Consider the following 24,711-nt stretch of genomic DNA (forward strand, 5'->3'; position numbering starts at 1 on the left):
CGTAAGTGGAAATTGCGTATTTTTCTTAGCCATTTTTCTGTTGGTTATATCTACTAGTTTTCAAAACTCTCCTGACTTTATCATGTTAAAAAATAAAAGAAAAATATTCTTGGATCCATCTCTAAGACTGAGTAAAGTTCCTCAGCAAAATCAGTCTTTCTAAATTGGATCAAGTAATATGTCTTTAAACAAACGTCTTTTATCATGTCATTTTATACTATTCCTATTATTACTATATTATGTGAATCTTTTAAAAACTTGCATACTTAGCTAGGTTATTTCCATACCTGGTGACTCAAAACTGAAACATTTGAAAATATTTCATTTATAATAATTACACTTTAAACTAATCCTTTTGACCAAAGAGATCAGTTTAGAAATAAAAAAGCATAAAAGAAAGGAAACCCACAACTACATACATGTTGATTGAGTAGTCATTTGAGAATGAAGTAACATATTTATTTTAAAACAGAATTTTTCAGATAAATCAATAAATACATTACTTAAGACTTATAAACAATTAAAATAAATTAAAAAATTAACCTAGTAAAATAATATTTTAAACAGTCTTTAATTTTTTTCTTACTTCCTCACTGGTTAATTATAAATGAGCAGAACCACTTTAAATATAAAACTGCTATTTAATATTTTGTGGCATTCTTGTTGATAAACAATATTCTGAATCACCATAAAAATCCAAATTAAAAATGGCAACTTTAATGATATAATATCCTTTAAAACAATTTTAGTAATTTTTTAAAGGAATGGTGATTGATTTTACTAAGGGTCTGAAAAGACTTGCATTTGGTAAAAGGGTCTCATCACATTAACACTGCATAAGCTGTCAAGAAAGAATATTCTTTATTTCTACTGACTATTGTTGCCAGCACTACCACCAATTCAAGAAGTGAAAAATTTCCACTATTTAGCAAACAGTAGGCTTTAAGAACATTATCTATATGTGATTCAAAAAAAATCAAGGATATTGGATCCACTCAGGCTATTTGAAATCCTACTTCTAAAATTATGTACAAACGGGGAACTTCCTGCAAGTCATAATCCTATTAAAATAAAATTTAAAGGAAATAAAGATCCATGTTTCTGCAAATTATTATAGTGACAGATATCTTGATACATTCAGCTGTTAGATTCATCTTAATACTACTTCTAATGTATATAATCAGTTATTAAAGTAATAGTAGTTACCATTTTATTGATTTCTTATTGAAGGCCAAGCACTATGTTCAGTACATTTAATCCAACTATCGTATGCTGTATGTACTGTTACTGTTACTTCCATTTACATATGCGGACATGAGGTTCTAAGAGTTTCAGTAACTTCCCCAAGACATCAGAGCTATTAAGGTAAGCAGCTAGAATTTGAAGGAAGATTTATCGGACTCCAAAGCTTAAGCTGTTAACTACTACACAGACTTTATACAAGACAAAATATGTTTGTGTTCACTTACATTAAAACAAACAAACAAAACCTAGCAATGTCTTGGAATTAGAATCTGGATCGAGATTATCATGAGGATCACTCAGTAAAGAGTTGATATGTAGGAAAACGTAACTAGGAAAAATTGGAAAGGTACTTGATGGCAAAAGATTTTGTTATTTAACTTTTTCTTAGGAATAAAATTTTCTTAATTTTCTGATAATGGGTAAATGATTATATGGAGATCTCATAACATGTGTTTCTATAATCCATATTCAAGTACAAACACTATAAATCTTCTGTAGAAATAGTATCTTTTGATCCAAATGCGTATCTTCTTATTAGAAAAAATGTCTACTCATTCAATAAGTAATTGAATTGAAAAATAGATTTACTTGATGCTACATCTCATTGAAATTGAAAGTGCATAATCGGGTAATTTGTACTAAGGACATTTAATGGAACTGGGTTTCATTTTCGGGAACTCATGTGAAAATTAGGTCAGAAGTCCCAACTTTACAAATCTCACTTTCTCGAGAAAAATGCATTATTCATAAAGATTTCTCCAACACTAATTTTTACTTAAGCCTTATGTAATGATCTTGACAAATCTGCATATGTGAGGAGTATATTCAGGGAATATCTCCAATGATAACATTATAATTTCGGAGTCATTAACAGTAAAGCTATGGTTTCTGCCTTTTAGTAAATCTCCTGGACTGTGGCCTTTGCCTATTAGGTTGAACCATATGAAATTGCTGATATTCAACCAATTTTGACCTGAAAAATAAAATTTCGCATGTTCCTACTTTATTCTGCGTAGCTATTTTAGTCAGGTTTTCCACTAATATTCAATTCTCCATATAAATTACTATAAGGGAAGATTAATTCCAAATATCTGGGGAATATGCAAATAGGTGTACAGAGAAACTTATTTAGAAACTTATCAAAATAGTTGGGCCTCTTAATAATGTAACTTTGATGTGGAGTGAGCAGCAGGCTGCTTAAATAAGTAAAGGTAAATTACTTATTTGTGATAAAGGCACGACAGACAATATAAAAGTGGTGCTGGTGAGAAGCAGGAAATAATAGGGATAAAAAAATGAGTTTTAGTCAACAGAATTAATTGAATCTAAATCAACATAGTTAACTGTAAAGAAAAGACAACAAAAGTAATTCAAAGACAAGCTGGAAGAAAAATAAAGAAAATTGCCTGTATGTAATTTGTGGATTTCCTCTGTGGTGGAACACAGACTGTCAATAACAACTTGGAGAGACAGGTTATTCCATCTGTTCTATTGTATGTATGCAGGGATAATATTTGCATGTGAATGACTGTTCTTTAAAACAAAGCTATTAAGGACTGGAAGAGTATCTGCCCCACTTAAAGGAAGACCAGTTTTCTGAATTCCCTCAGGTAAGTATCTTCTCTAGTAACAACTTCTTCAAGAAAGCACATTGGTAATGTATCACTGTGTTTTTAAACCAGTCAGGGTTTTATTATTTCATTTATATAAGTGTTTTACATATTTTGGCCTCTGATTCTTGCATCTACTAAGTATCTTTCACTTACATTGCCCATTAAGTGTGACTGTTATGTATTTAACACCTGGAGGACTGATAACAAATGTCATTTTTTATACAGTCTGGGAGCCTAATATTTAAAGAGTCTACCATGAATCTATTTACACAGTGCAAATCTTTTTGCAAAACAACTGATATTTAATGTGTGGACATAAAAGGGGCCACTTGTTAAACCTGATAAGCTCAGGAGAGTGAAAGTAACCAGTAGGATGGTGTGAACATTAAAATTCCTAACTAAGGTGGGCCAGGGCAGGAAGTCACATCTTTAGCCTGAAGCTTCCTTGACAAAGGTCAGTCTTCACCTTAAGTGAGCCTATTTTCTTTTTGCACCTAAGATAACCTGCCCTTGGAATGTCAGAGTAATCCCTTTTTCCAGACCAGAGCAGGAAACTATAGAATCCCTCATTATTATTTTTGTCCCCTGATTACCATCTCTATGTGCTGTAAAAAGTGAACTATTAACTATTCTGTACCTACCTAAATAGAAGTACCAGTCTCTCCAATTTACTTTTACCCAATCCCAGAGATTCCTCCTCCGCCCTGCTTTCTCCTACCCCCTTAATCTACCACCAGTGGATTTCACATAACCCTCCTCCTTTGATTCTACCTATAAAATAAGATGCAAACTGCCATTTTGCAGAACATTTTTTTCAATCTGTTGAAATTTTGCTTCCCGGCAATTGTCGTCAGTTTGGCTCAAATAAACTCTTATAAGCTTTTTCTTAGGTTGGATGGTTTTTCTTCGACAAATGTTACATTATGCTAATATCACATATGATTTTAGCTCTATTTGTCTAGTTTTAAAATATGTAGTTTTATATGAATTTGCTTACAGCATGTATATCACTTCAAACGAAATTAAAACATGACTTTCACTAATGAAAATAAACATTATTTCATTCTGGAAAATTATGCTTGGCTATTTCTTTTCTTTTAAAAATAATCAAGTGTAAATCTACCATTTTTATGCAAATGTTTCAGTTTATGTTGAAGAAATTTCTATTATTCTATTATTCTATTTCTATTATTAGGTACAATATGCGGCCCATCTTACTTTTGTTAAGAACTTAAAAATGAAAAAACGCTCATTGCAACTCCAGAGCCTCTCTCATATTGACTAACACAGGTATAAAACAAGTGTTTCTCTTTAAAACTCTTTTAAGTTTTGTTTTAAATTCTGCTGAGCTAAATAAGTAACCGCGCTGCTTATTAAAATCTCTTTATTTGAAGCCCAGATGGGATAATAAACTTTTTTAATGCAGCATTTCTATGTGTTTTAAAGAATAACTTTTTAAACTAAATATTCCTAAAAGTTAAATATAAGCTATCATATGCCTTAAACTGAATGACCAACTGAATATATTTATGATAGCATCAGTTTTAGTTTCGCCTTTTTTGAAGTCAATGATAACAGCAGAAGGGGTCTTAGTTTTCAAAAGAAAGCTATTGCTGACTCAAATGCTAGATGAAACAAATGGATACATAAACATAACATTATGCATAAAGAATTATCTATCTGGGATGATCTTTTTTCAAAATGCTAGGAAAAAATAAGTACATGTTTATATGTTCGTTTTATTTATAAGGCAACATTTAGATATATAAATCAAAGCTTTATTCTCCGGAACATGTATTCTTTTATGGTGCATCTCCCAGACAACTGAGAGCAAGCAAGGGGCCAAAAATCACAGTATGGGACAAATGTTTCCTTAAAGAGCCCAGGAACATATACCTAATTGTAATTTTTTTTTTTTTTTTTACTTTTAGAAAAAAAGAGACAATTTAAAAGCCATATAATAATAGGGGCTTTCAAGCATTGTTTTTGGCATCGATGCACATGTGTAGATGAACAGAAATAGAAAACAGTGATTTGTAGTAAAATATTTAATCTTTCAACAACTCACTTTATGAAGAAAGATGGGTGAAGGTTCAGTGAAAGAAAGAAAAAAAATAGGAGGAGGAAAGGATAAGGGGATGGAAAGTTGAAGATTATGAAAAGTGCTGGGCAAAAACCCTAATGAAATCAGGTCAATTTCTGAACTGTGCGAACTGGACGGCTTTCTCGGACCTGGGACGTGGTGATGCCTGTTACTAATGGGTCAACGTGCTTCCAGCGTGGAGACAATAAAAGTTATTTGGAATCGGTTATGTAGACGGAAACTTAAAATACCTAGTTTGTTTTTCCATGATTAGTATATATGATAATTTCAAAATTTTATTTAATAAGTGTCTTATCATTATGTTATCATTTGTCTAAGCAAGAATATATGGGCATATGTATCCACATATGCCTCTACATAAACCCTAGATTCTAATATATAAATATATGCATATATCATAATTCTACAAATGAACTTATAATAATATTTACAAAAATATACAACTTAGTTATATACCAACACATCTGGTTTTATAACATTATGTATAACACTTAATTTTAAAAACTTATTTACGAACATGTCTATAAGTGTTTGCGATCATTTCTAAATATAAATATATAGCATTTAAAATATTTAAGGCCTCATGTTTCGGTCCTATTGTTCTGAGTATTACAATATATTAGCATCTTATGACTCACTTTCACAGACTGTCAGAAAAATTGTTCAATGGCCATTACTTTTATTTCACAACCAGGAAACTGTGTGGGTAGTGACTCAGAAACTCATACTAGTAAATCAAGTGAATGGTCAGAAATATCTTCTCTTGGGAATCTTTAAACAGCCTTATTAGGTCCATTTCCATCATTTACCACACTGTATCAAAAAAAAAAAATTAAGTTTGACTCCTCCTCCTAACAGTCTCTTAGTGAATGTTTCACATTCACTCTTGTGAGCTGAGCACAATGCCCCAATAGAAATGTAGTCACTTACTCAACAGAACTACCTATGTTTATAATTTATTATTTAACTGAAGGATAATAGAAATTTTAGTTGCAGATATATCTTTTTAAAATTAGTCAGAAAATACAATAATTTGTGTCTTGGAGGTTATGGATTTAATTCACATCTCTATTCAACTCTGTGGAATATTCTTCTAAAATTTCTATTTTAAGTTCCCACGGTTGCAACATTTTTTTCAAAAAACAGGGTTCAGGAAAATGTTACAAAATATGGAATTAAGTCATAAATAAGCTAATCAAAGTGTCTGGAGAGGGGTAGGGATTGACTAAGTACTAATTGGTGACATATAAGAAGGAAAATATAATAATCTGGGCCTAAATATTTATTTTTAAAAATATGTTTTGAGTATATATGTAAGTATGATTTCTTATACAATTTCAGATATTAAATACATTAAATATATTACAGAAGAAATAATCCATGTCTGAGTAAAACACATACCGATAAAAACCGAATTCTTACAGCACCACTGCTATCTGGTGGTAATATATCCTAATATCAGGAAGACAGCCTAAGTTCTACAAAATAAGGTCTTTTTTGTGAACACTAGAATTCTCGAGTAACAAAGTGGCATTGAATATTAGTAAGAGAACTTTTAGGTTTCATTAAAAATAAATTTATATTTGTCTATATCTAAGTTGAAGGCGGTTATGTATCATAAATTTTAAAAGGTGTGTGTGTGTACTTCTATTTTTAAAAAGTGGTTCCATTTTTTTCAAGATTTAAAAATGTTACTGTAATAAAAAACTGCATAATGTTTGTCTACTAGAATGAGTCCATTTAGGCAAAATTCCACCATACTAAGCTTCCCTATTCATCAAGCAGAGGCATCCGTGTTCATCTATGTTTTATTTTTGGACTGCATTTTTATCATTATTGCCTTATAACAATGTGAATTATTAAACAATAAATCCAGAATATATTTTAACTTTTGACTAATCTTTGATCAATATTCTTGACTCACAGTTTTCCATCCTGGCTGATAAGCCCAAAGGATATGATTAAAGAATAAGGAACTGGTGGACTTTATTTGTCTGAAGTAGAAATACAGACTGAATTATCTGGACAATAAGACTAATGTCCACATAAAAATAAAACTAGCAGTTAATTTGGGAAAAAAGTCAGTTAAAACGATTGATTCAATGAGGTGTGATAGTACACAGATGGGGATTGTAAGTAAATTCAATTCTCCTTTTGTGGTTCAAGAGAATGTTAGTGATTTAGTTGTTTAATGCTGTGAGACATTTTATCCCTTTAGTATTTTTCCCAGCATTATGTATCAGGATTCTGAACAGAGAGTAGAACTGAAAGCTATTATTTTAACTTGGGATTGTCCAAAAAATATCTTAAAAATCAAAATTGCTACATGCCTCTAGATCAAACCTGTCAAATTTCTATACAAATGAAATAAAGATGCAACCATCTTTGATGAGAAAGATTATAAGCCACCTATAATTTCAATTTGTTTACACTGATTATATAAGCTATACCAAAAATGGAATTATCAAAGGAGAAAGTCTAGGTTTTAAATTAGACCAGTAAAGTGTATGTGTCCAGTTTCCAGGGTATAACTGAATTGATAATGACAGGTGATTTTATAGATTGAATATTTCCCTTACCACTAAGATGTCCAGAAAGAAAAAAATACCTTAATATTTAGATAATATTAAAAATCTTAATATTAACTAATGTAGATTTTTGTTTCCTCAAGGCATGGTGTTCGACAGCTCTAATACAGTTAACTAAGCTGAGAAATAACATTTGTTTAAAGAGAAATAAAAAGTAAAATATCCATGTACGTAGTCATTATTAATATAGTGAAATGATGTTTCAAAAACATAGACAAAAATAAACTTTTATTTATCACTGTGGCTAAAATTCTTGTCAGTGAAGTAAAATATATATATATGTATATATATATATATATATATATATATATATATATATATATACACACACACATACATGAATTTGATACCTGACATAGCTGTTTGGTATCTGCATAAGTTTGGTCAAGTTTCAATTTCCATATTTATGAAGTGGAGATAATTAGAATACCTCCTACCTCACAGTGGTATAGATGTAGACGTCTAAGATAAAGATAACTAAAGAATAAAGGAGGCTTTTGATTAATTTGTACCAACTAAAAATATATACATAGTGATTATCAAGTGTGCAAAAGTAATTGTTGTGGGTAAATGTGGCTTTATAATTTAACCATAACCTCGATTAAATAATAGATTATGGATTTTTTCAGCTATTGTGAACATGTTAAGTTTTGAGAATCAGCTTATCAAGTAGGCCTTTTCTAGAAGAGCTAAGAAAATACTATTAACGATTTTTGTCTTCTTTTAGTATTTTAACAGTTTGGAACTCAACCTGTATGTCTTCAGTAGCTTCTGAAAGAAGATTCTTCTATGTTTACTTTTTTCACATAGCTAACATTTCAAAATTTATCTGTATAATAGATTCAAAACAGCCATGCTATTAGAAAGAATCTATACCTAGAAAGTTTCTCTGTAAATCAAATTAAGTGAAATACATTCAAATTATTTCTTAAATGAGTTTAAGAATTTGAACTATGCAGAAGGAATATACGGCTCTGGCAAAAAAGAAAAGAAAATATAGATCAATAACTATGGAAGATAAAATATTATCTTCATAATGAAATCTTTTTATGTTTTGGGGGAAAAGATATAATCTTATTTATGTAAAATAAATTTTCATTCAAATTACAACTAGAGCAAAATACAACTGAGATTGCTGGCTTTTAGATTGTTTCCTTACATTTAACCAAAGTTGTCAATTTATATTTTGAAAAACAGCATGACCTTTGAAGATGTATTTGCTAAGCAAAAGTTTGCAACTCCATTCCATTAATCTATTAAAAGCCTGATGTGTTAGACATTTTTAGCAGGAGAGAAAACACCTTTAAAATGAACAGGGGAAATAATTAATTTTCTGTAAATAAGCAAACGTGTTTCATAAATTGGATACTTCATAGTGTTTATGGAACATCAAAACTTTACATTAATGTATGTTGGGATCCTAAGTAACAGAGACATGCTATTAAAGTGGAGATGACTATAAAACTCTTCTTATAGTATTTCTTCAAATCAAAATTCCTGGATTTAAGACAGATCAATGTTGCAATACAGCATTATAATGAAATGTCAGTAAAGTTTAAATTGCAGCAAACAAACATCATGTAGAAGATGTATCTAACATTCAAGATGATAAATTATTTAAAATAAGTAATTGTCTTATAAAATTTAGGTTTTATTCAGGAAAAAGTTGTCAATGAATTAATTAGTCTTTAATTTATTCAAAAGGAGTCACCATTTTTGCTACTTAATGCACTTTTGTTTGGTATTTACTCTCCAAATCTATAACCCAAATTAGTTGTAGCACTTTGGGATATTTCAGGCTCTACGCCCATTACACATCTAATTTTCTATTATTTATGTAAGCTCTTTTACTATGGTAAGAGATGTGACAGCATGATATAGTGAAAAGCACACTGGCCAGGGAGACCTAAATTCTATTTCAGACTGTCACTAAATAGCTTTCGTGACCTTGGGCAAGTCATTTCAAAAGGAATGGAACCTTCTAGAAAACAACAAATATCACCTACATATAACTGATCACAATTCACTTAAACAAAATTCCTGTTTTTATTAAGTTGCTTCAGCAAAAGGTGCAAGTTATACACAAAGACAAAATTTCCCAAATTATGAAAGGAAAAAAAACTGAGTAAATTAGAGATCCAAGGGTAGTCCATAAGATCTACGAACATGTATTTCACTGAAATATCTCTACTCTATCTGGAGACAATAATAATGAGAACAAAAGGAAAATACTAAGAGCATAAAAAATAAGTGTATTTTTATCAAAACAGAGCTAGTTATGAGTTACCTCAGCATAGTGCTAGTTCCATTAAGCCTGAAGATCTCATCACAATTTGCGTTTTTTTCTGCAGAGTAATGGGGATAAAAATGTCTGCCCCACCTAACTCACAAGGTTTTTGAAGTGTTAGATGATTGTAGATTAAGTCTTTTGTCAAACAAAAATTTACAAATATCAATTTTAAGTAGAACTGCAATTTTAAGGAACCATTATAATAAGGATAGTGTTTACCTTTTATATTCAGTAGCACTTTGGCAGTGTCACCGTTTATATTTTTAAGTCTACTAATTTTCTCATGAGATTCATTAAAGAAACTAAACAGGGCTTGCTCTCTGACAACAAAAGATATTTTTGTAATACCTTCTAATAATCTAGTTCTTCCAAGGGAAAATGAAGTGTGATCTCCCAGTGGGTAAAACTACTCAGCCCAAATGGTTAAATACTATTACAAAAATCTATCTTACAGAAATGCTTGAATACAATTTAAAGAAAATGCTAAACCTGAAACCTCCCAAAGTTCTGGGTTGCAACCATTGCCAGGACTTCGAGCAATACCCCTTAGTTTATTACCTGGCATTCTATTTCTAAGCCAAACCATAGCAATAATAGATTTTCCTTTTTTCTCCCAAATATTGTCCCTCCAGACTTATCCTCTCAAATATTTTCTATCTTTACAGAGAAAGAAAAGTCTTAGGAACTTGGATCTAGTTTCTGAACCTATTTTAAATGAGAACGAAATCCTCATCTCACCCCTTATCCCCCAAAAAAGGCTTTACCATTTGAGTATTCCTCTCCTGTTCAATTTGATCACATCCTTATTGTTTAATCCACTGTGACTATTGTATCATTGTATATTTATGTTATCGTGTGTTTTAAATTACTAAGGCCAGAGATGTCATCTGAATTGTGCGTAAGATTCAGTGAGTGATCACCAAAACTTACTATTACAAATTCAAAACTCTTAAAAGATTAAATGTAATAAATACATCATTAAACTTTTCCTTAATAGTATTTGGACCTAAAATGTTAGTATACACCTTGGCTGATGGAATGAATATTGTTGGGGAATCACAAGGGCAAGGATCTAGTGCTGCCTCTGACACTTAGTAAGCAAGTGACCTTAAGAAAAAAAAACTTGTCTGCATCCCTTTCCTCATGTCAAAAAGGTATAGTACCTGTTTCACCACATTGTTGTGAGACTCAGATGAGATAAAAATCTATAATACTTAAAATGCAATGAAAACAACTTGAAAATTACAATGGAATCATTCACACGGTTAAAATCTGGTAGAGTGCCTTTCATAGTTACTGAAAAGTACTATTTGAGATAATTTATTTAGATTTAATGCAGACACATGATAAATTTTGTTTTCTACAATTAATTGTTTTTGATTTCAAGAACTCAGTAGTTTCATTTACCACAAAAGCATGTTCTTGGGTGATTTAGTTGCTATCATTAGTGTATGGTATAAGGAAGACAAAGTATAACATTTTCAAAGGAAATATTAAACATTATGTTCTCAGAGTGTCTTCCATTTCTTTGAATGATGATGCTTGCTTGAGTTGTCAATCTTCATCCTAGAACCTAATTTTAACTTGAAATTCTAACATTTTTCTGTTGAATATAATCTACCCAGTTCCTTAGTAATGCTGTTACTAATTTTTGTCATCCTGTCGTATTATTAGCAATTATAAGTACTTCAAAATTTAATGTACATTATGTGGAATTTTCTACTGGCTAATTGTGCTCAACCTTCACTGCCATCTCTTTAAAATCTCCACGAAAATTCTATGACTTACGATTAAAATTTTGTTGAGATAAACAATATTTTCCTCTATTCTGTATTTCCAATATTAAAAAATCTCATTCTATTAAGATGTATTCATAGTGCCGCTAAAACAGGAAAAAGGAAAACTGTCAGTTATGTAGCCGGATTTGATAACTCTAATTGACAGTTTTGTTTAATATTTTTAGCATTTCTAATATTTGTTAGATGAGTCCAAGAAATTATCTCATATTTTTCTTCCAGTTGTTATGACCCTGAAATAGTCCGATTTTTCACATTGTGTTCAATTTAATTTTTGAGTTCTAATGCTAATGTTTAATTCCATTTTTTCTCATTCTGTCTTAAGGCATGAACAGCATTTTTTATACAAGTGCTATTTTACTTTCTATAGAGTGACTTTCCATCCCTAGTCTTTGAAAATAGAATTTGAAGAGGCCTGTTACTTTTCCTGTTTTTTGTTTGCTTTTGTTTTTTGTATTTCTCTTTTTTTGTATACTTTGGAATTACCCCTCAAAAAAAATAAAACAAACAAAAAAACTGGCTGCTATACATGCCTCCTCAGGCACATGGAAAGAGTCTATGCTTAACATTATTAAATAATGTTAAGAGTAATGAAATCCAAGGCAATTTTGGCAGACACCCAAGTTCATCTAGCACTTACAAAAAAAAACATTTTAATCCAATTGGCCCTTTTGTTCACTGGGATCCTCAAGTTGCCACCAAACAAGTTCTGCTGTTGCTATTAAAGTATCAGAGCTTAGAAAAGACTAATACAGTTTCAACTGGGAAGGGGGTGGCTTCTGAATCCCAATGCCACAATTAAGACAGGAATGCCAGCTTTGAAGTGACAGCTTTTCAGTTGTTTCCCTAACCCACCAGAACTGGATTGTGCCTCCTGACAAACATATTTTAAACACTTAAACTTGACTTTTTCAACAGTTGATTTCCACGCTGTTTGTTTTAATTTGATGCTGTTTCTATACCAAGACGAATTGCACATAAAGAAATGGAACTGTGAAGATTTCAGAGACTGATTACAAATGAAAAGTTCACTTGGATTAAATAGCTATTCTGCTGTAGTCTACAAGTCTAGGTGTGATGAAAGTAGTTAGGCAGTGTGATGTCTCATTTACCATTTGTTGCTGCTTTGAGGGGACTTTGGGGGGGATAATAAATTAACTCTACCAAGTCTCTTCTGTCAGTGTTGGTGGTGTTGCCCTGAGAAAAATGTCAGACACTAAAAAAGAAAAATGTCTTCAAATTAGGTAAATAAAAATTTAATTGGTATTTTATTCTGATATCTGAATGATTAACTGATATGTTCATTTTCAGTATTTCACAAACTAATACCTTCAAGAATCTGTACTATATTAAACTGCTCGGAATTTGGGGATGTATTTGGAAAATGTTTTAAAACTATTGGGAAGCTATTGACACTGTGTGGCCAATAGTTTTCTTTTTTGAAGTGGTAGAAATATGTGTATATAGTGCTTAAAAAACAGATTTGACTGTAAAATGAGCAAGCACCTGGTTTTTATTCTGCACTACAATTTCAACTGATATAGTTACACCAAAGGTTAAAATCAGTTTTAATATCCAAATGCAATAATTGTATATCATTTTAATTTTTAAAAATCTCATCCTTTGCAAAATAGCTGCATGGAATCCTTTTTACGTCCAACCTGTCACCTTTGGCTTGCTCCAGCTTTTTCATACTTGTTACTAGATGAGGAATTAGCCCCTTGTTCCTAGGTGTGGTTTGAGGAGCAGTAGCATCCATAAACCGACCCCCAAACTTGTCAGAAATGTTGAATTTGAGGCCCCACCTAGAATCTTCTGAATTAGAATCTTCATTTTAACAAGATGCCCAGAGGACTGGCATACACATTAAAGTCTGAGAACCACGGGAATAGAATATAACTTCCTAGAACTGAAGTTTAAAATAACAAGTCATTAAAAGTGATAGTGATTGATTAGAAATTGTGTACTGACTCTCTTTCTAAAATGCTTTGATTCTGTTGGCCTTACAGTCCCATATTTGTTTACTCTTGTATGCAATTCTAAGGCATTCGGAATCCATATGCTATTTAATGATTCAAAGTCCCTCCTTCAAATAATCCTGCACTGTGTTCATCGCATTATATACATAAACATCATATATTGTAACCGCTTTATCTCCTGAGTATTAAAATGGTTCATGGGCTAAGAAAAGTTGCAAGACAAGCGATGCTATAAGAACTGGAGAGCCTGACTTAAGGCTAAAATATCAATGTTACACTGAGCAAATTTTTTCGTGGTGTAAAGAGTGAAGACAATGAAAATCCTGCTAATGACCATAGACCAAACTCTGATGTAAAAGTTTTCTCCTGTTAGCCTGTGTGTGTTCATTACCTATTTTTAAGCCTCTCTTTTGAAAATGTAATGCATTTACAAGTTTTTGAAATGTTTTGATCATAGTAAAACTAGCAAACACTTATCAAATAATAGTTAAAGTATTGCAAATATACAGTATTAGAAATACTGTATTTATATTTATATTTATATATATAGAGAGAATAATAGTTTATATATATAGAGAATAATAGTTAAAGTATTGCAAATATACAGTATTAGAAATACTGTATTTATATTTATATTTATATATAGAGAGAGAAACCAGCCTGAGCAGTTTCAAACACGTTGCATATTTCACACTAAACTGAAAACCCAGCCTTATCACCTAACACTCTTCTTCACTTGATTTCACCCCTTTCTCCTTTCCTTCCCCTTTGCCACAAAGTAAAATAAATCAGTGTAAGGTTATTCAGGAAAGGAAGGAAAGCTTTGTTTTGGCATATTTTGTCTGCTTACCTTTGCCTGACCCGTACTCCCTAAACACATACACACAAATAAACCTCAACACAGGCAATAACATCATGCAGCAAACAGACCAAAGTTCAGAAAATTCATTTAAAATCTGTCCCAAATTATATTAAGCCTCAGGGAAACGTAAATTTAAGGTTTTAGTTAAATGTGCATTTATAAAATAAAACCATCCTTTGAGGAATGTATACTTCTTGCCATGTTAACTAAATGAGTTTTTGAAGTCATTTTTAAAGAGTTAAAATATTTATAAAATTTAATGCATTGATACTTTGGTTCATTCCCCTGGCCTTCATGTCAAGACTGCATTTTGCATTTTTTATAACATAATATGCACAACACAGGTGGTTTTAATAGTCTAAATTCAAAACAAAGTGTGGAAAACAATGTTTTTTACATCTGCGTCAGATTGGGAAATTGTCCAGCTGAATAAAGCCAAAGAAATAAACAAGTCTTGGTTATATCTAATGTTCTGATAAGGTACAAAACTGTTATTGTATTTGAGCAAAGTAGGGAACAAGTATGGTTGTAGAGTAAATTGATTAATGCTATTATCTAATAATGTAGGTGAGCTCCTGTAGCACTCATTTCACATCTCTGAGTCTTATTTATTTATTTTTATTTTATTTTATTTATTTATTTGTACTGGGGAATATTGAGGAACAGTGTGTTTTTCCAGGACCCATTAGCTCCAAGTCAAGTAGTTTTCAATCTAGTTTTGGAGGGCCCAGCTCACTGGCCCATGTGGGAATCGAACCGGCGACATTGGTGTTATGAGCACTGTGCTCTAACCAACTGAGCCAACTGGCCACCCTGAGCCGCATTTTTCTTATTTATAAAATGAAGGGGTTGGACTAGATCTTTCTGGTCCCTTCCACTTCCAGAGATTATAAAACCTGGACCGTACTTAGTGTACTATAATGTACCACCTGACAGTATTTGTTGAAATTAATTTAATGTGACTATATATTACTTTGTTGATGTTGTTGCTCATTGTTTTTTGCCCAATCAGAATGTAAGCTTCTCAAAGTAGGTATTTCATTAAGGGCTACCCTTCACAACCCAGTCCAACCTCCACGTCTAAAGTACTGCAAGTATTCTAGGCAAGCATTAGGTTTTAGTTATTGATAGTTGATGGATCAATGCAGTGGAACTGGTAATACTTACAGAGCCAAGGGAAAAGGAAAAATTGCTTTATGTGTACTGCTTTTTGTAAAATATCACATAATTTTTTTTTTCATTTGAAAGCGCCTTGAAATAATTTACAATTTCCTCATTTTACTTTTGGGAAAACAGTACTCCAGGGAGATGAAATTATGTGTCACAGACCACTCTCTAGATACGAATAAAATATAAATGATAAAATACCTTGTGTTCACACAATTTAAATAATCCTTCTGGTCTCATTTCTAGTACCAAAACCACCAGATAAAGGAGTTTATAATCCTTATGACAATAAACAATGATTTGCATATTGGGCGTTTAACGTCCGTCCTTTTGGTTGGTATGGTACAAACCTACATGCAATGGATTCCCAAAGACAAGTTGCTTCAAAGATGGCACGTCAGAAGAAAAGCACTATTCAAAAATCACTGGCAAATATCACTTAAAATAAATTGTATGTAAAAATATCGATATGCTAAGAGAAAAATGAATTAGGCTATAACACTAAATATTTGCCACATTAAGTAAACTTAAACTTTATGGAGTGTCATCATGATGGGTCATAATTTGAACTATTCCTATGAATAAAACAGAGGAAGTGTATGAGCATCGATGATCATGTATTGTTAAATTTCTATACTCCTGCTATTTTATTGTATAATTTTTATAGGGTTAGTAAAAAAAAGACTAAATAGGAGGAGAATATGATACAAGTAGCCAGGTCATTGATAAACTTCTTTAAATATAATTATTTTGAGATTTTTATTTTTTAATCCAAGAAGTTTTTTTTTGGTTTTTGTTTGTTTGTTGGTTGGTTTTTGTTTTGCTTTTTACATGCAGAACTTTGAGAAAATATACTCAAGGAAATGAGAGGTAAGGCAGTGTTGGGAAAAGCCCTAGTGTGGAGACTGAAAACCAACAATCCTTTATATGCTTCCCCTCTTACTAACTGAAATGCCTTACAGATCTAATTTTACTTGTCTGACCTCCAGTTTCCCTATGAAAAATAGTTATAACCATGCCTTCTTTTTCTACTCAAAGTTTTTATGAGACTGAAATAATATATTTATTTTTTAAATTATATAAGATATAGGATACTGTACGAATTAAAAGTATTAAAATAAGAGAATGAATTAAAACAAAAGTGTGGCAGAAAACTTGTTTTTTGTTTTCATTTCTTATGACGACAGTAAATTAATTGTAAAATCAGTACAAATCTCGATTTGCATTCTAATCACTTAAAGACTTAAAAAAGAAATGAATTTCCATTTAATTAAATCCATTAAATTAGTTTAATTATTGTCATGCTAAAATATATCTGACAGTAATAAAATAGTTCCTATTGAAGAAAGAAAAATCCTTTCCCAGGATTTATTCTCTTCTTTCTTTTTTCTTTCCTCTTTTTGTTTTCCAAATTCTACACATTCACAATGAGGAGATTAGGTGGGGAAAAAAATCGCTATTTCAAATCTAGGCTGGAAATGACAACTATAGCCATTGTCACTCTTCGTTTCCAATTTTATTATACTGATTTGATGCTTAACACATTAAAGACAATCAAAAGGCCAGTTTAAATCTTTGATCAGTTGAGGATTTTCAGACTGCAAAAGATAATCGAAGCATTTATGATTTCTGCCAAGTCACTCTTCTAATTCAAAAACCATAATTGAGAAATATTTTTCATTCATTTTTTTACTGTCAGATAATGAGCATGCATGAAGTCTTTCCACAGGTGTAACCAAATCTCAAAAGACTTTTAACCCTAAAATAGCTTTCTACATGTAATAAACTGGTGCCTTATAATTAATGTTGCACAAGGCACAAATCTTGAGGGATCATGGCATATAGGCTTTTGATGGTTTCTCTTAACGAAAGATGACCACATTTTAGGGACAATGTCTATCGGATGAACTTCTATTAAAAAATAACACTGCTTCAAATAGGATTAGATTAATTTGAATATTGCAAGCCAGTCTGGAATATCAAGCCATCTTACCTAGTTTTCTTCATTCTGGATACTGAATGATCAATAAAGTCTTCAGATTATAGAAGTCTGCTCAGACAATGACATGTAATTTGGAATGCTATAATATAAAGTCAATCCAATTAAACGTACTTATATATTTTATTTGTCCCAAAGGTAAAATTTACATATGTCATTGACGAAAGAATGCAGTGCCTATTTTTAAGGCACTTTGTCGTTTAAGACATACTCTTTCTTCCCTCCCCAATTCCCAATGATGTTCAGCCAACTCCAGTACTTGTGAAGATATGGAGGATCTGAGAATCGCCCCTTCTCCCCCCACACACAAAAATAACTTCTAAGAATGCAGTAAAAATCAAGGGTTCCTTTGCCTCTAAAGACTGACGTAGTAACTGCGTATATTGGTATGAACATGCTTTGACAAGGCTTTAAAATCCTGCGAGTGTGTGTGTGGGGGGGTTATCTAAGGGGGACACCCTCTAAAAACATTTAAATTTGAACCATTATGACAGTCCCACAAAGCAAAAAGGAGACTGGAATAAAACTAAGAAACTTTTACTGAAAACATAAAAGAAATGACCCATGGGAAGAGGACACACCAGAAAGAATGGGATGCAGAGAAACAGTTTCAGGAGTGTGTGGTGAGAAATTCAGGAAAGGTGGAAATACTCCCCAATGGTACGATATTTAAATCCCTAGTTGTATTTAAGGGGAAACAGACATTTGCAGGCATTACAAACATGTAACAAATCTGAGGAATTCCACTATAAATCTTGTTTGAAATAAAACAGCAAAAGACACACACAGGCAGCAAGAAATCTTTTTTGTAAGGAAAATTTGAGAAATCTGTGAGTTTGAAGTAGAGGTTCCTTTTTTTTTTTTTTTTTTTTAGCTTCTTTGAGGTCACTGAAGGGTGGCTAGTAGGAAGCATAAAATAAAATGGAAATGTAGAGAGAAATTACCTAGGTAGGTAACACAGGGAAGAAGGAGGGAGAGCAGACTGACATGAAAAGGAAAAATAATAGAGATAAAGGTGTTTTTTGCTAGTGCCTAAGAGGAGGAAAGAGCCAAGGTTAAAGGCCTTTAATTGTTGGTCCAGAGAGCCCAGGCGGGCAAGGGTGGAAGAGATGATATACATAGAGCATAGAGATGATGCAGGGAGGTGTGTGGAAAATGGGGCGTGGTGGGGATAACTGCTTACAAGTGGCTGAAGTTTACTCTAATGGTAGAAGACTGGGAATTTGGAAGGCTGGATGGGGAAGTTGAAATGAGTACAGTGTAAAGATGTAAGTGGATAGATGACTATGAGTGAAAAAAAATTCTTCCTCAGAACATTCCTTTTTTTCTTAGTTCTACTGTTATATTTCAGGTCCTCTTTTCTGGATGCTAGAGTATCTTCTTAACTTCCTTGCCTCCACACTCTATTCTGATGCATTAGTTTATTCAAATATTCATTTAAAGACAAACCACCACGATTTTTTTTCCTGCTGTATACCGTCCACTACCCAATTTTCTCACCTGGTTTTGTTGTTGTTTTTAAATAATTGTTTGAAAAATCTTCAGAGGTGGCCTATAGCTACAAAATAAACACATACCTCTCAACTGCAGAGTGGGACATCAGGCCCCCCACACCTTTCCTTACTTAGTTTGTCTCAGTCTCTGTTGAGATCTGCTTCCTGGCTAGCCACTGCCTAGGGATGCCTATTTTTCAAATCCAGAGACACCCCTACCTTATGAATCTTTTCTCTTAGCAAAAATTAATTTCTCCCTCCATTATGCTCAGAGTTTTATCACATTCTATCATAAATTTGTAAGAGTCGTCAGGCTCACAGAGGCCCAAGCAATGTATTCTTTTACATTCCTGGAGCCCAGCACATTGTCTGGCACAGTAGGTAACTAATTAATGTTTGCGGATTCTCTGGTGAATAAATAAATGGATGACATCTTTAAAACACATGAAGCAAGATTATTGGAGAAAATTAAATTCCAAATTTTCAGCCCCTTGAATAATTACCCTTCCCACTAATAGAAAACCATGGCAGCCATACATAATGTCAATGTAGCTTAAAGCCAGCAGTTTACATAAAATCTCCTTGTCGGTGTGCCTCCCTTCCCTTCCCCAAGAACCTTATAAATCCTAGCTAAGGCTACTGTGGATTGCTCGCATTGAGAAAAGGAAAATTTTCTGCTTTCTGAATCCCTTACCAGATTTCTTCCTGCCACCAGCAGTCTGGAAGCCATCAGGAATTTCTATCTTGCAAAAAACAAACTTTTTAATACCAAGACAAGAAATAATGTGAAACCTGCAATCCCTTCTGCCAGGGTTCCCAGCTGCCAAAACGCAACATTACTGGGGTCCATCAGAATCACATTCGAGTCACTAACATAAAAAGGCACTTCTTTCAACCCTTACCAAATGATTGAACTCTAGAAAATGAATGTGTGTTTATGCTTGGTCTGAGTTTACTTCCCATTCCTGTATTTCAAACGCATAGCAACTTGAAGTTTGCTGCCTTGGCTGATACATCATCTAAGGGAAGCCTTCCATCAAAGAGAAGAAAACAAAATCCTAGATTTACCAAACGGAAGAATTCTTTGCCTCTACTCCCTTTCACTCAAATCTCTCACCTGCCTCGAAACCAAAACACAGTAGGTAAGCAGTTCGTTGCGGTCCCTTCTGAATGTTATTTCCTTGGGAAGGTCAATCAGTTCTGAGGCCGATTTGCCTCCACACGCCCAGCCTCCGTCCCCTCCCTCAAGCCCTGAGCAACCCTCACCAACTGCGCGCTGTGGTCCTTCTCCCAGAGCTAAAGGAAGAACTGTCCGCAATCAGGGGCAACGGATTAACCTCAAATTCGAGAAAACAGGTGGTGGTTGTTCCTTAAAACGAGAAGGGCAAACTTAGAAGGGAAGCCTCACTGGGCTTTCGTCTTGTAAAGTCCTACTCCAGAATCTTCCCAATTTGGCGTACAAGTCTCTAGAAGTGACTGCGTAGCCTTTATAATAATGAGCACGGTGGCCTCTCCCCTGCGGCAGCAGCTCCTGGCGCCTCTCTATCCGCAATTCCCAGATTCCAGTCCCTTCTTTCAGTGAAGGGGAATCCCCACCCTGCGCCTTAGGCTTCGACTGCTCCCCTCCCCCACCGCACCATTTCTTTGGGAAGACGACCCTCTTCGGCTTCTAAGGAGCTTGCCCGGCTGAAGGCTAACTGGCAGCCCCGGGATTTTAAAGACGTCAGTCTTCACATCCGCCTTCCTTAGCACCAGGAGAGGAGAGAAAACAGCGGAAATTTAACACTGGTAACTATTATTGTTTTATCTGACGAACTTGCCCTCTAAAATGCCGCTAACTAGGTAAATTCACAGTGAATAGTGAAGGTGCAAACTGAAAAAGGCAGAGAACGTGTGTTTGTGTGTGTTGCGGGGGAGGGGGAGCGGGTTAAAGGAGGAAGGGAGTTCGGGAAGACTCGAAATCTGTGTTTGATCACCGGGATCAAAACCGGACACGGCCAGGACCGCAGTGGCCTTCTCCGCCTCCGCCGCCTCCACGCGTCTCCTGGGAGCGGAGGGGCTGGAAGGCGGGGCCGAGGGCGGGAGCGCGGGAAGGGGACAGAAAGGGATCGAGGGCGGCTGCGCACAGGGAGCGCGCGGGGCAGGGCTGCTCGCGCTCCCGTTCGAGGTCAGCCACCCGGCTGCCTCTCGGCCCGCCGAGCCTCTCAGGGGGCTGACATCACTGCCAGAAGGAGGGGCCGCTCGTGCAAAGGCGACTGGAGAACAAGGGTTCTCGGGCCTCGCTCGCAGAGGCGCTCCCTCGCCGCTTGGCAGGCGCAGCGCGGTGGCGGCTGCACTCAGCCCGCGTGAGCTGCGCGCGGCAATTCTTAATTTAACGGAGGGAGATAGGTATCTTTAGACCTGAGCGCGTCCATCTCCTGGTTCCTTCTTAAAATCGTCCGCACATGGTCCGCGCTTCCTCCGAGGAACCAGACAAAGGCAAGAAAAGGGGGAAACGTACAAATACGATTATTTCGACTTGCTTTCAAATGTCCCACCCATCCTCAACACACACGCTCAAGCGCGCGCGCGCGCGCGCGCGGGAAAGGACAGCCTTGAGATTGATGTTCCCGCTGTGATTGTGCGAGTTTGTTTCAAACAAGATTGAGAGTGGAATTCCACTTGATCTTTATCAAGTTCAGAAGGTGCCCGCAAGTACCTTTTTTTCCTTTCCTTTTCTGAGTCACACCTGTTTTATCGTTTTATGGGAGGGGGGCGAGTCGCTTTAGTCAGAAAGCGCCGCTACCTTCTGTGTGGTGCAGTGTTTAGAATTCTCCGTACGCTCCTCAGGTTGTTTTCTTGTTGCAGCGCTAAGAGCACGCAAGCGGCTTTTTAACACCATCGCCCCTTCTCTGTTTTCTCTGCGCCGCCCCCTCCCCCTTACCGGCCTATTCCAATTTTTTAAACACTTTTCGTGCACACACTTTCCTTCCTACAAAAATAGCTCCTATGCTAGGTTTAAATTCCACCTTGGGATGTTGCTACACAGGACTGGCTTTGGTTTTGTTCTTGCTATTTAATTTGCTGTGTTCTTTTGTCCTGGCCCCTCTTCTCTCCGGTCCTTGCTTTGTGGGTGTGTGCCGCAGTGGCGCAAGTTTTGACTCCCAGCCCCGGAGCCAACCTTTTGTAAGGGCACCGGGCTCGGAGATGCGGGAGCCCGCCTGCAGACGCGCGCGCACACGCACCCGGCGCCCCGCACCCCAAACCGCAAAGACGGCCAAAGCAGTGAAGCACGGAATAATTCACTCTGGAATCCAAGAGGCCGTTTTCAGTTGAGCTCTAAAAGTCTTTCCTTGGGTAAGGAAAGGAAGGAGTTCCCACTATACATTCTTGGAGAGTGCCCACCCCCTTTGCGACCGGAGGAAGTCAATTTGCGGCTAAGCGCTCAAATGCAAGTCGTGTCCCCAACCCAGGGCAGACTGCCGCTCCGCTCTTCTGAAGTCTCTAAAGAAAAGGACCCGATCGCAGCTACGCGCTCTTAAAAAGTCACCTTTTCCAAAGACGCTCATTGAAGGCCATTCTTTTTCGTGAAAAGAGATTGTTTTTTTTGGCTCCGCGCTTACAAAAATAATTCCTTTGTGGGGAGATGAAGTGTTTTTCGGTTCTAAGTAAACATCATTCATTTATGGGCTAGGTAGGCTTTTTTGTTTTTTAGCTAAGGGATTAAAAGTCATTTCTTTAGAGAAAGAAGAACCCTCTTACGTTTGCTACACTCTTAGAAAAAGTTTTTTTGTTTTTTATGAGAAAAGGATGCCGTTTTTTGGCTACGCGATTATAAGAAGTTCCCTTTTTTAAAGCTAGGCAGAATGTTCCATATCTAGTACCGTCTCCACATCCAGTAGGTGCTGGCTGAGCATAGCTCCAGAAGTAGGGCGGGAAGGAAGGGCGGGGAGGCGGGATGGCCCGGGGGACCCTGGGCGCTCCTCTGAGTGTGCGGCGCTCTCCACTGCTCTGCGCCAAGGGTCGGATCTTCAAGGGTTAGAGCCAGCCTGGCAGAGAGCCAAACCGCGAGTACCAGAGGTAAAAGCGCTGCGGGGCTCTGCCGCGCCAAGTCCGAGGCGGGCGCTGGGCTCCGGGCATTGCCCCTCCGCTAGCCGGTAGCGGACTAACCCGAGAGTCCTGGGTGCGATCTTTTCTCGGCACCTGCCCCGATCTTACAGTTTGTCAGCCTCGCTCAAGCTGGCTGTATTTGTTAAAGTGAAAGACCTTTTTGCACCGCCAATATCGGGGAAATTCATGCGCGGACACTTTTCTGACAGAAGTGAGAGTTTTCGCAAAGTAACCGAGCCAAGCCGAGCGGTGGCAGTGCCAAAAAGATACTGTATCTGCGCTCACCTCCCGAATTTGCTCTTTCTCTCACCTCCAGGGAAGAGATAGGGGTAGGGGGAAGGGAGGAGACCAGAAGCGCCTTTAAAACCACAATGTGGTCCTAGTCAAGACCCCAGGCACAGGCAGCAGGAAGCCTCCACGCACTAAGTGAGGGACTCACGCTTAACACGCCGCACTCTGTTCTCGCACCCGGACCGGATACTTACCCTGTGTTTGTAGCCTCTAGAGTAGAATGAAGTGGGGAGTGAAAAAGAGAAAAGGCTTCCGCCGGCTCCACGGAGACTGCGATTGCTGTAGCGGGCTCTACCGCCACAGCTCGCAGTCCGCGGAACAGCTGGTGTTGTGGAGGTTGCTTCTGGGGTTGTTTGGGCCGCCCGGGTTGCCTGGGCTGCCGGTGTCGCCGCTGCCACTGCCACTCAGTGCACTCTGTTCAGCTGGCTTTCTGCTTTGCTGCGCGGGCCGCTGCGTGCAGCTCAGGCTTACAGCTCCTCCCGCCCTGACAGTTCGCCGACTGCAAGGAGCCAGTGCGGAGCCAGCCCTTTTCAATGGCGAGGGGGAGGGACTAGTTAGAGAGGGAGAAGGGGGAAGGAAGGGGGGTGAGCGAGTAGAGCGTGGGGGGAGAGAAGTGAACCAGTGCTCGGGACGCCTGCTGGGAGGGGATGGCGCAGCACCAACTGCTGGGTACCCCCCTCTGGTCCCCACTCCCTGCACCCCACATCCCCCACCGCTCCGGGGGCGGCCCCTCCCGGCTGACAGGCAACCAGGGGACAAGGGCGGGGGCGAGATGGAGGTAAGCTTTGGAAGTTACTGTTCGCCGCCCGAGAAAGCGGCAGAATGCGTGCTGGCGGCACACTCCTGTGCGGGACCGCTACTGGGGAAAACGCGTGGCTTTCGGGCTGTCGGCTTTGCAGAGCAAAAGAGAGGGCATGCATTGCTCTGCTTGGTCCTGCGTTCGTTGCTCTCAGGCTTCTGTTTAAGTTGTACTCATTCACATTATCTTACCCAAGTTTTTATTTTCCTTATTCTGTGTGCTTTTTCTCGGATCCCGTTGACAGCCCTGACTCCAGCTAGAGAACAAGCATCCAGCAGCACCATTTTCTCATACAAAGGATAGTTAAGGCAGACTAGTGGAAGTAGGGGCAGGAGCCCGGCAAAGCCGCAGTTGGAGCCGAGAGACTGTGTCTGCATATATCATACTCAACTGTGA

The 24,711-nt window shown here is 36.4% G+C and overlaps 1 protein-coding gene across 1 annotated transcript in view; it reads right to left on the reverse strand.

Annotated features, from left to right (window-relative positions):
• The window catches only part of LOC117026836 (protocadherin-11 X-linked-like), a 788,660-nt gene extending 764,577 nt beyond the window's left edge, over nt 1-24,083 (reverse strand). Inside the window, 1 exon segment of the mRNA XM_033113963.1 lies at nt 23,711-24,083. The gene's annotated coding sequence lies outside the window, so the exon portion shown is untranslated.
• Nucleotides 24,084-24,711: the final 628 nt, after the last annotated feature.

Source organism: Rhinolophus ferrumequinum, chromosome X, assembly GCF_004115265.2.
Source record: "Rhinolophus ferrumequinum isolate MPI-CBG mRhiFer1 chromosome X, mRhiFer1_v1.p, whole genome shotgun sequence".
NCBI classification, from domain to species: Eukaryota; Metazoa; Chordata; class Mammalia; order Chiroptera; family Rhinolophidae; genus Rhinolophus; species Rhinolophus ferrumequinum.